The sequence below is a fragment of the Primulina huaijiensis genome, unplaced genomic scaffold (assembly GCF_012295235.1).
Source record: "Primulina huaijiensis isolate GDHJ02 unplaced genomic scaffold, ASM1229523v2 scaffold35967, whole genome shotgun sequence".
Taxonomy (NCBI): Eukaryota; Viridiplantae; Streptophyta; class Magnoliopsida; order Lamiales; family Gesneriaceae; genus Primulina; species Primulina huaijiensis.
The window spans coordinates 3,285-15,369 of NW_027358384.1; the positions used below are offsets into that span (position 1 = coordinate 3,285).

The 12,085-nt window shown below is 35.7% G+C and overlaps 1 non-coding gene across 1 annotated transcript; it reads left to right on the forward strand.

The window, feature by feature from the left end:
- The first annotated feature begins 9,739 nt into the window (after nucleotides 1-9,739).
- Nucleotides 9,740-9,850, forward strand: LOC140968393 (small nucleolar RNA R71). Its single transcript, XR_012173766.1, has one exon. It is a non-coding gene; the product is annotated as a small nucleolar RNA R71 (small nucleolar RNA).
- Nucleotides 9,851-12,085: the final 2,235 nt, after the last annotated feature.

Genomic DNA, 12,085 nt, shown 5'->3' on the forward strand with positions numbered 1-12,085 from the left:
GTTATTGTAGGTGAACTCCACTAGAGGTAACTTCGGTTCCCAACTGCCTTGGAAATCGATAACACATGCTCGCAGTAGATCCTCCAATATCTGAATAACTCTCTCTGACTGGCCATCGGTCTGAGGATGGAACGCTGTACTGAATAATAACTTGGTCCACATCGCTGCATGTAGACTCTTCCAGAAAGATGAAGTAAAACGCGGGTCTCTGTCCGAAACAATAGACACTGGAATCCCATGCAGACGAACTATCTCCCGAATATACAACTCTGCATACTGAACCATGGTGAATGTCGTCTTAATAGGTAGAAAATGCGCTGATTTCGTAAGACGATCAACAATCACCCAAATGGCATTCAGTCCTCTAACCGTCTTAGGCAATCCCACAACAAAGTCCATGGTGATATTTTCCCATTTCCACTCGGGAATAGGGAGTGGCTTCAACTTTCCCGCTGGTCTCTGATGCTCTGCTTTGACTTGCTGGCAAGTCAAACACTCGGATACGTATCTCAGAATGTCCCTCTTCATGCATGGCCACCAATATAACAACTGCAAATCTCTATACATCTTGGTACTGCCCGGATGAATGGAATACGGTGTGTCATGGGCTTCCTTCATAATAAGATTTCTTAAAGAATCGTCACTAGGAACCCATAGACGATCACGATAACGGACTAGACCATCCACTACTGAATATAAATTCCGGCCCTTGGCCTCATCTCTAGCTCTTCACTTTTGCAACTGCTCATCAGTGGACTGTCCATCACGGATTTGATCTCTCAACGTCGACTGGACTGATAACGTGGCAAGATTAGGGGCCTCGCCCCTAGCATATACTGTAAGCTCAAACCGCTGTATCTCAGACTGCAACGGTTTTTGGAGTGATAACTGAGTGATAACTGCTGCCTTTCTACTCAATGCATCTGCCACTACGTTAGCTTTTCCCGGATGGTAGCTAATATCACAATCGTAGTCCTTCACTAATTCAAGTCATCTGCGCTGTCTCATATTCAACTCCTTTTGGGTGAAGAAGTATTTCAAGCTTTTATGATCGGTGAATATTTTGCACTTCTCCCCATAAAAGTAGTGTCTCCAGATTTTTAGCACGAAGACTACTGCTGCAAGCTCAAGATCATGAGTAGGGTAGTTCTTTTCATGAATTTTCAACTGTGTTGACGCATAGGCGATAACTCGGTCGTTTTGCATAAGAACTGCGCCTAGACCAAGCTTAGAAGCGTCGGTATAAAGAACATACTCCCCTTGCCCTGATGGCATAGACAGCACTGGTGCTGATATCAAGACTTGCTTCAACTTGTCAAAACTGGCTTGACACTCGGGTCCCCAAATAAATTTTGCATTTTTCTTTGTCAAGGCGGTCATTGGTACCGCTATAGATGAGAACCCCTGAATGAACTTACGATAATAGCCAGCTAGTCCCAAGAAACTGCGAATCTCGGTGACGCTTTTCGGTTCTGGCCACTCTTTCACTGCTTCCACTTTACTCGGATCGACTTCCACTCCACTACTGGAAATGATGTGGCCTAAGAATGCCACTCTATCAAGCCAAAACTTGCACTTACTGAATTTTGCATAAAGCTTTCTGTCTTGCAGTACTTGCAGTGCGGTCCTCAAATGGCGACTATGCTCCTCTCTATTCTTGGAATAGATCAATATGTCATCAATGAAGACAATAATAAACTGATCCAGATACGGCTGAAATACGCGATTCATGAGATCCATGAAGATCGCTGGCGCATTGGTCAACCTGAATGCCATGACCATAAACTCATAGTGCCCATATCTCGTGCGAAACGCTGTCTTATGAACATCAGACTCTTTGACTTTCAATTGATGGTATTCCGATCGCAGATCGATCTTAGAAAATATCAATGCTCCTTGCAACTGATCAAACAAATCTTCAATTCTTGGCAGTGGATACTTATTTTTGATAGTAACCCGGTTAAGCTCCCGATAATCGATGCAAAGACGCATGCTACCATCTTTTTTTTTCACAAATAATACCGGAGCGCCCCATGGAGAGTAACTAGGGCGTATGAAACCCTTGTCTAGCAATTCTTGAATTTGATCTTTCAATTCTTTCATTTCAGCTGGTGCTAGACGATAAGGTGCTTTAGATATAGGAACAGTGCCCGGCATTAGATCAATAGAAAATTCCACTTCACGGTCGGGTGGAATTCCAGAAACGTCTTCGGGAAAGACGCAAGGAAATTCTCTCACAATGTCTACATCTTCCAACTTCTGACTGATAGACTCATGTGCAGTGGTGACACATGCTAGATAGGCTTGGCATCCACGCTTAATAAGCTTCCTCGCGCATAGGCAAGAGATAATGTGCGGCATTTGCTTGTTTCGCGCCGCCTCGAAAACAAAAGATTTACCACTAGGTGGTCTGATAGATACTGACCGCTGACGAAAATCAATCGAAGCTCCATTCGCTGATAGCCAATCCATCCCAAGTATAATATCAAATTCGGGCATAGGAAGGACGATAAGATCTGCCCGGACAACATCTTTAAATAAACGAAGCTCCAGATTTTTGACAATCTTAGTCGTGAGCATTTGTTCACCGGAAGGAATAGTAACTTTGAAACCCAAACCCATATCTTGAGGAGAAATTTTCAATCTTTTGATGAAGGTTTCTGAAATGAAGGAGTGTGTAGCCCCTGAATCTAGCAAAGCATAGGTAGCTACACCTAGAATGATAATCCTCCCTGCGGTGAAAATGTCTTTAAAATCTTTTCGTGTTGAATCTTAAGGATTTACTATCATTAAATCCCTAAAGTTTTATGAAGACTTCGCGTTGAACTTAAACATTTCTAGGAAAAATTGCACTTTAGTCCCTTAACTTTTGAAATTTGCACTATTGACCCAAAATTTTCAAATTATTGCAATTTAGTCCATAACTTATTTCGAAATTCCAATTAAGTCCTTTATGTCTTGAGAATTGCATTTTGATCCTTAAGAATTCGGAAATTACACTTAGGTCCTTTAAATTTCGAATATTTGCCATTAAGTCCCTTAGATTTTTCGAAAATTGCAAATTAAACCCCAAAATTCGAATATCCCCCTTAATTATGATTTTCTTTAATTTTGGCCCTAGAACTTTTTATTTGGAATCACAACATCCTTCACATAAAATAAGGCACAAAATTCGAATCATTTCTCTAAGGTTTCTAAAATCATCACTTAAGTCTAACTAAGTAGAACATGCAACCTAATTTATTCTAGGTTGAAATTTGATCCCAAACAATTCTAATAACCAATTTAACATTTCATGCATAAATAAACAATATAAATATGTTAAATGACTAGGTTACCTGTGATGAGGGTAGTGTCTGCCTCTCCCTCAGCTTCCTCGGCGTTCATAACATAAGCTCGGGCCGTAGCAACTGCTTTCCTCTTTGGACAATCCTTGGCTATGTGCCCCTCCTCCTTGCAGTAAAAACATTTATAAGTTCCCCATTCACATTTTCCAAGATGAGTATGGTTGCACTTTTTGCAAGGTTGCCTCTCAGCAGGCTTTGGTGCTCCCGGATTCTGTGGCTTTGGCGGTGCTGGCTTGTTGACTTGACCTTGGGGCTTTTGAGGCCCTTGAGGTCTAGGAGGACCCGTGTATGGCTTCTTATTAGGCTGATTATTATTCTGATGTTGTTGCCTCTTGCGCTGTAACTCGAAATCAATATCTCTCAAAGATTGCTCAGCCTGATATGCAAATGTAACTGCTGTAGCATAATCCCCCGGACGCATCATCATGACCTTATCCCGAATGGTAGGACGTAGGCCATCCATAAAGTGCCTCATCTTTTCTTCCGCATCGCCAGCAATAAGGGGTACGAAGTGGCATCCCCTATCAAACTTCTTCACAAAATCCGCAACAGGTACGTCTCCCTGACGGAGGTCATAAACTCCCTCTTAATCTGGCCCCGGACATCCGCAGTAAAGTACTTCTCATAAAATTTGGTCTTGAACTGAGCCCATGTCAGTGCAGCAAGGTCAACACCATGCTCTACTCCTTCCCACCATAACGAAGCGTCATCCCTCAGTAGATAAGTGGTACACCTCACCCGGTCGGCATCTCCCATGTCTAGATAACGAAAGTGTACTTCTAGGGAACGGATCCAACCCTCTGCAGCAAAAGGATCGGTAGTGCCAGAAAATTCCTTTGGCGCTAGCCTCCGGAACTGATCATAAACGTCGCGCGGCGGCCTAGGTGGCTGCTGCTGCTGCATCTGCTGTAACTGCAGCTGTAACTGTTGCTGCTGTAGCTGCTGCTGCTGTAACTGTTGCTCGAAGAGACGAGCCATACCCTCTAATGCACGTGTAGCAGGATCCACTGGAGGAGGGGGTGGCGGTGGTGGTGCATTTCTTTGACTGTTCCCGCGGTGATTAACACTGTTCTCAGCTTGATTCTCATGAACGGGCGCACGTTTAGGAGGCATTATGTCTGAACGTTTTCCAAATTCTAACGTAACCAGCATGCATTTAAATCTAAGTTCTCTAATCATGAGACAAATCCTAACATAATTGGCAATTTAAGCATGCATATCAAAATATTTGAAAAGCTAGTAAACGTGTAGCATAATCATGATACTCATAACGTCAAGCAGGTAATAACATACCGAATCACATAAAGCAAGTAAAACTTACAACTTTGAGGCTTGACGACTGATCTTCCCGGCGCTGACGGTGGCACAACCCTTTACAAGACCTTTGCTCTGATACCAACTCAAACGTCTACCCTTTTTATTGCTTTAAAAGTACTAGAATTTTTTTTTTTCGGCCAATAAACTAACACATGAAAATATTTTTATAAAATATTTTCCCCTCTTTAAAATAAACGTCAACCCACTAGCATTTAAAAATTCAAGTGAAATAGTCATAAAGCAATAGCGTATACTGTTTTGCCAAATCTAAAAGTAATAAGTTTGAAAAGGTATAGCTCATACTAAGCCTCTCAAAAACTCTCAAAAGCATAAATAAATAGTCATAAAATCTTTAATTTAAATCATAAAGCATAATGCGGAAAATGAAGCGCCGGTCCTCGGGTTGTGTGCACCTTCAGTCCAGTAGTATCACTCATCAAGACCTCCCTCAATACGACCTGCATCCATCACACTTAGTGAGTCTAAAGACTCAACACACCATAATCTTGATAACGAGTAGTATAATAATAAAATCACATGCAACAGTGAAAATACTTTTAAGTAAAATAACATTTCATGACATGCATAAACTTTAACATTATCCTCAACATGACATAAATCTTTTAATCATGATCATAAATATTTTCCTTATTCCTTAGTTGAATTCAGATCGTTAATTGTGACTATCATCAATCCTCAAAAGTCAATGGATCCATCAACATGTAACCACAGTACTGGGTGGCGGGGGACACCAGCGACACTCTCACCGGTCAACTGGGCCCTGGCCAAGCATTATCGAATAGAAATACGATCGTCGCGGCTCCCTCTAGGGCCTTTTCCCCTCACGATATTCCCATTCTTACGTTAATCCTCATATCCTCATATCCTCTGTTCGTAACAATGGAAACACGATCGTCGGGCTCCCACTGGGACCATCACCCTCACGATATTGCCAACATTAACGAACTAGTCACAATCACTTCACTTCCTTCAACGTTTTTCATTCACATCACTTTATAAAATCATTAATAACATTTACCTTTTTCCCTTTTTGAAACCAAGCATGCAACATGTATTTAAATGTCTTCTTTAAATCATAAAAATTTCTAAGACATTTAAAAATCATAAATAAATCATGAGAAATTCATAAACATTTTAAAATACCATATTTAACATGAAAGAGCATTTCGGGCACTGCCATGACCTTTACAAATTTCTAGGTGTAAAAGACCGTTTTACCCCTAGACTCGACATTTTACGATTTTGACTTTTTTCTTGATTTCATGACTCTAACATGTCACAAATAATTATTTAAGCTTATATGAATTTTTTCGGAATTTTATTTGGCTTAAAACTTAGACTTTTTCAATTATCTTTTCTTAATTATTTTAACGGTGTTTTAATCCCGAAAAATACCAAACTTTAATATAAAATTCCTAAATTCTAAATTTAGTCTTTTTATATTATTTTAGCCCTTATGGATCACGACTCGACCCCCGTGAGTCGTTTTCCAAATTTTCTTTGTTTTAAAACTCATTTTGACACCTAAACTTCGACCCCGAGCCATCTCCTAATTTTATCGAGTTACCCCCAAACCATGTTGGTCCAAAACTTGACCAAAATCTTAAACTACCCTACTGGACCCTTAACCCACCGAAATACCCTGCCCAAAGTCAAAAACGAAGGTCCCTATCACGCCCATGCAGTGGCCGAGAATTTCAATGTGCTTGGACTCTATGTTTTGGTGTCTATACCCTAAGCCGACGCCCCTGCCCTTGAACCCACCTACTGTGTACCTCCTTAGGACCCTAGTGAACCACCCTAGCCCAGCCCGTGCCCCCTGCATCAAGCCCTTGAACCCCTGCAGTCACGCGCACCCTGCAACAGCTATCGGCTGTGTTCTCGGGAGAGTCCTAGCCCCAGCCTTTATCGTGAGTCCTAGCCTTGCTAGGACTCCCTCCCTGACTCACTCAAGACCTTGGCTAGCCCTTGGAATGAGCCAACCATGCCCCAACCCCTGGACCACAGAAACCGAACCCATGACCCCATGACAGCACAAAAATCGATTATTCCAGCGTGATGCTTACGGTGCAGCGGCTTGGTGTGTTTGGGTCCTTTTAAACTCATGTAAAAGCAACTCTAGATCATAACCTAACGTCATGGCAGCCCCTTACATGTATAAAACGAGTTATGGAATACAAAGTCATGAGTTTACAACATATATGTGCTAAAAACCGAAAATTTCAAAGGGTTTCCTTGTGATCTTCATGCATTCAATATTTAAAACAGTAATATGATATGATGGATGAGAAAAGGAAGATTTAGGCGTGCCTTTGCGTTAATTACGCACGAAACCTTTGATGTCGAAGAACGGATCGAAACACGGCTTACTTCCTTGAACCTTCTTTCGAAATTTCCCTTCAAAACTGCGCTGTGTGTGTAAGTCGTGAGTTTTGGAGAGTTTGGGAGGAGTTTTTTTTTTTTTATTTGCAAAAGAGGGTGGCGTGAGTTTTTGTGTGTATGGTGTAGGGTTTGTGTAATTTATTTAATGTAAGCTCTAATTAAATCCTTAATAAATCTCTAGGCCTATCAAGCCACTTATTTTAAGCCCATTAGTAATAATTAGAATTTAATAAAATCATAAAAATGGTTTTGTAAAAATAAGTTCGTGAATTAAATAGCCGAGTTGCTTAAAAGCTCGCATTTTAGTTGAAAAACCAATACCGATAAAATTTACGTCCCGGCGTATAAAATTACCTAAAAACTCCTTATTTTCAAAAAGTGAACAACCAACATTTAAATAACTAACAATAATTATTTAATAAAAACATTTTCTATTTTTCAGCCTTCGGACCCCGTTCCTCGATCGTCACTTGAATATTCCTAAAAATACCAATTTAATGCATGATGACAATAAAATCTCAATTAGAATATATACAAATATGTCCTATAATTAATTAGCAACTAAACTCAATTAATTATCCTATTTTCATAATTTCCTAGATTCGCATGCCGTTGGATTACGTCGTCTACATTTTGGACCTTACATATATTTTTTAGCATTTTCTTCCAAATGAATTTTATGTGTGCAAATTAAAGGATTTATACCTTTTACATCTTTCAAAGTCCATCCAATTGCATTTTTATATTTCTTAAGTAAATTAATTAAATCTTCTTCTAAATTTGGTAGAAGAGTGGAAGAAATTACAACAGGAAATGTTTTATTTTCACCAAGAAATACATATTTCAATTCGAATGGTAAAACTTTTAATTCAAGTTTTGTATTATCATCTTTTTTAAAATTATTTTCAGACTCAAAACATTTTATTGAAAAAACTTCAGATTGTTGATTTAAGTTTTCTTCTTATATATTTTCTTCCATAATTGTTTCAATTTCATTATCATATTCATTTTCATTAATACTTGGTTGTTTACATAAATTGAACACATTAAGTTCTAGAGTCATATTTCCAAAAGACAATTTCATTATTCCATTTCGACAATTAATTAAAGCATTTGAAGTTGCTAGAAATGGTCGTCCCAATATTACTGGAATTTCATTATGTACTTCTATTGGTTGTGTATCCAAAACAATAAAATCTACAGGATATATGAATTTATCAACTTGAACCAACACATCTTCTACAATACCTCTAGGTATTTTGATTGACCTATCCGCCAGTAAGAGAGTAACAGAAGTGGGTTTTAATTCTCCTAAATTAAGTTTTTCATAAACTGAATAAGGAAGTAAATTCACACTTGCTCCCAAATCTAACAAAGCTTTTTTAATTTTATTTTCTCCAATAATACATGAAATTGTTGGACAACCAGGATCTTTATATTTTAAACTAGAATTATTTTGAAGAATAGAACTTACTTGTTCAGCCAAGAATGCTTTCTTCTTCACATGCAATTTTCTCTTCACAGTACATAAGTCTTTTAAAAATTTTGCATATGAAGGTACTTGTTTAATAGCATCTAATAATGGAATATTTATCTTTACTTGTTTAAAAACTTCATAGATATCAGAATCATTTTTTTGTTTTTTATGATTTGTTAATGCATGAGGAAATGGTGGAGGTTTATTTGATTCATTTACTATTTCAGATGATTTATCATTCAACATATTATTTTTAGAATTTAAGGTATCATCATTCTCAAAAGTATCAGGATTATCATCCTTACTCTTTGATTTTAAATGATCCTTGTTTTCATTACTATATGGATCATTAACTATTTTACCACTTCTAAGGGTAATAACAGATTTTATTTGATCAATTTTTTCATTTTTTAATTCTTGATTTTGATTTTTAGGATTAGGTTGAGGTTGAGATGGAAATTTTCCTTTTTCATGAATATTAAGTGCAGATGCAAATTTTGCAAGAGTTTCTTTCAAATCAGTCATAGATTGACTGTTTTGAATATTGATAGATTCTTGCTTTTGGATAAATGCATGAATTACATCTTCAAAGTTTTTTCTTGGAGGTGTAACATAAGGAATATAACCTTGATGATTTTGGTTATTTTGAAAATATTGTTGTGAGGGTTGTGCATTATTATCATTCCTCCAACTAAAATTAGGATGATTTTTCCATCCAGGATTATATGATGTTGAAAAAGGATCTAGTATTGGTTTTTTATAATTGTTAACATAATTTGCTTGTTCATGGAGACATTCTTTAAATGAAGGTAATGTTGGACAATCTTTTGTAGCATGATCATGTGTATCACATATATGACAAACAATTTCTTGAATACTTTTTAATTGACCACTCTTTTTCATTTCTAATGACTCAATTTTTCTTGCTAAAGATGCAAGTTTAGCTTGAATATCTATATCATCTTTAAGATTATAGATACCACCCCCATTTGTTGAATTATTGATTTTAGTTGTTGGTGGTTCTATTGTGCCTATATTATCCCAATTTTGAGCATTTTCTGCTAATGAATCCAAATACTCCATAGCTTCATTTGGGTTTTTATCTTCAAAAGTTCCATTACACATGAATTCTATCATTTGCCTATCTTTAGGTATTAGACCTTCATAAAAGTGAGAAACTATTCTCCATGTTTCAAAACCATGATGTGGGCATGTATTAAGTAATTCTTTATATCTATCCCAACATTGATAAAATGTTTCTCCTTGTTTTTGAGAAAAAGTAGTAATTTGTCTTTTAAAAGAGTTTGTTCTATGGGAAGGAAAAAACTTTTTGAGAAATTGTTGTTGCATTTCTTCCCATGATCTTATTGAACTTGATCTCAAATTTTGTAGCCATGTTTTAGCTTTATCTTTTAAAGAAAAAGGGAAAAGCTTTAATCGAACTATATCCATGCTACAATTTTGATCATTATAAGTGTTACAAACTTCCTCAAATTCTCTTAGATGTAAATATGGATTTTCAGAATCTAAGCCATGAAAATTTGGTAAAAGTTGAATAATTTGAGGTTTAAAGTTGAAATTAGATGCATCAGGAGGAAAAACTAAACAAGATGGGGCACTAGTTCTAATAGGGTTCATATGGTGCATAAGTGTTCTTAATTGATCATGTTCTTGATTATTATTGTTATTATTGTTATCATTATCTTGATTATTTGAATTATCATCCATGTTTAAATTATTTTCAGATACTCGAATAAGTCTACCACTTTTTTTCGACTCCAAATACTCATAAAAAAAACAACACAATACTTATAAATAAAACATAATTAACAAATATAAACTTAATTTATACCTCCCCGGCAACGGCGCCAAAAACTTGCTACTACTTAAATTATAATTCACCCAAGTGTAGGTTGTCTGCAAGTAATATATTTCGTAAGTACGAGATCGATCCACAGAGAGGTTATTTTAAGTTTAAATTTATTAATTTATAGATTACCAAATGCAAGAACGAAGTTTACAAATTATAAATTTTGTCAAGGCTCGAGGATTTATTCTTGGTTTATGCAATATTGTTTAACTAAAAGTAAAACAAAGGAAACCACCATAAATAATGGTTCCAAGAAAATAAAAATATTTAAACACACACCTAATATAATATAGTTCCCACTATAGAAAATACCGAATTCACCGATATTTTATATATGGTACCTATGATTATATATATAACTATATAAATATATAACTGCATAAAATAAATGTTAAATTAAATCATTATATTTCATTTAGAACAACCGGCAGAGCCACGCTATTGCCTAAATGAAATATATGATTTAATAAGTTAGTTGCGGGAAAGTAAAAGTTAGTTGCGATAAAATAAAAGTTAGATGCGGAAAGTAAAAGTTAGTTGCGATAAAGTAAATGTTAGATGCGGAAAGTAAAAGTTAGTTGCGATAAAGTAAATGTTAGATTGTTAGATATCATAATATTTCATTTAGAACAACTGGCAGAGCCACGCTATCGTCTAAATGAAATATATGATATAATTATATAAATATATATATATATATATGTATAATATAACAATAATAATTGATGGAATATTTATTGTATAAAATTAAACAACAAATCAAGATAACCACTTTAATGGTATCAAGCATTTGATGTAAATTGATAACAACAAATAATTCATTTTTATACCTACAATAAAAAGAAATTAGCATAAAAAAAGAAAAAAAGAAAGAATTTACAAAATATAGACAGTCTTACTTCACCAAGAATTCATCATCTTCACCTTGACATAATAGATTTAGCTTTCCATGAACTTACTTTTAATCAACACTAAAAACATCACTAATAAATTGGAAAATGGAAAATATATTGGAACTTAGAACTTTTATACACACTCACACTATATTTTACAATGAGATAGAATGATTCTCAAGCTAGCACAAGGCCTATATTTATAGGCCAAATGAGAGAAAGGGTCAAAAATTCTATTAATGCAATGTAGTTGTAATAGTAGTCTTTGTCTCCTCCAACTTCAATTCCATGCCCCTTCTTTCAATGCTTTGTTCCATGACTTATTCACCGAATTTGACTCAGCTCAAAACAGTAAACATGTGGGAAATTATCTGTAGATGAATTTGGCCACTTGGTTCACCTCATTTGGTTAAATATTGAAATATTTATGATTTTTTTACTATATGCTGGTCATGGTGAAAGTAAATTTGTCCTCCTTTTGATATTTTCACAATTTGATCATCTTAACCAACTTTTTAGGCAATCATGTCTTCTGCAAAGTTGTAGATAATTTCTCAAGGATTCCAAAAATATTTGAATCACCTCCATTTGAATTTTCTAGCTTGAGTTATCATTATTTTACCAACACGTAGAAAACCTGAAAATAAAACATATTTAGTAAGACATTTAAATATAAACACATAATACTAAAATAACATAATTTTATAATTTTAATGAAACTTAAATTTTAAAATATAGGTTTTAACATATAATAAATTATTAATTTTAAGTTTCATCA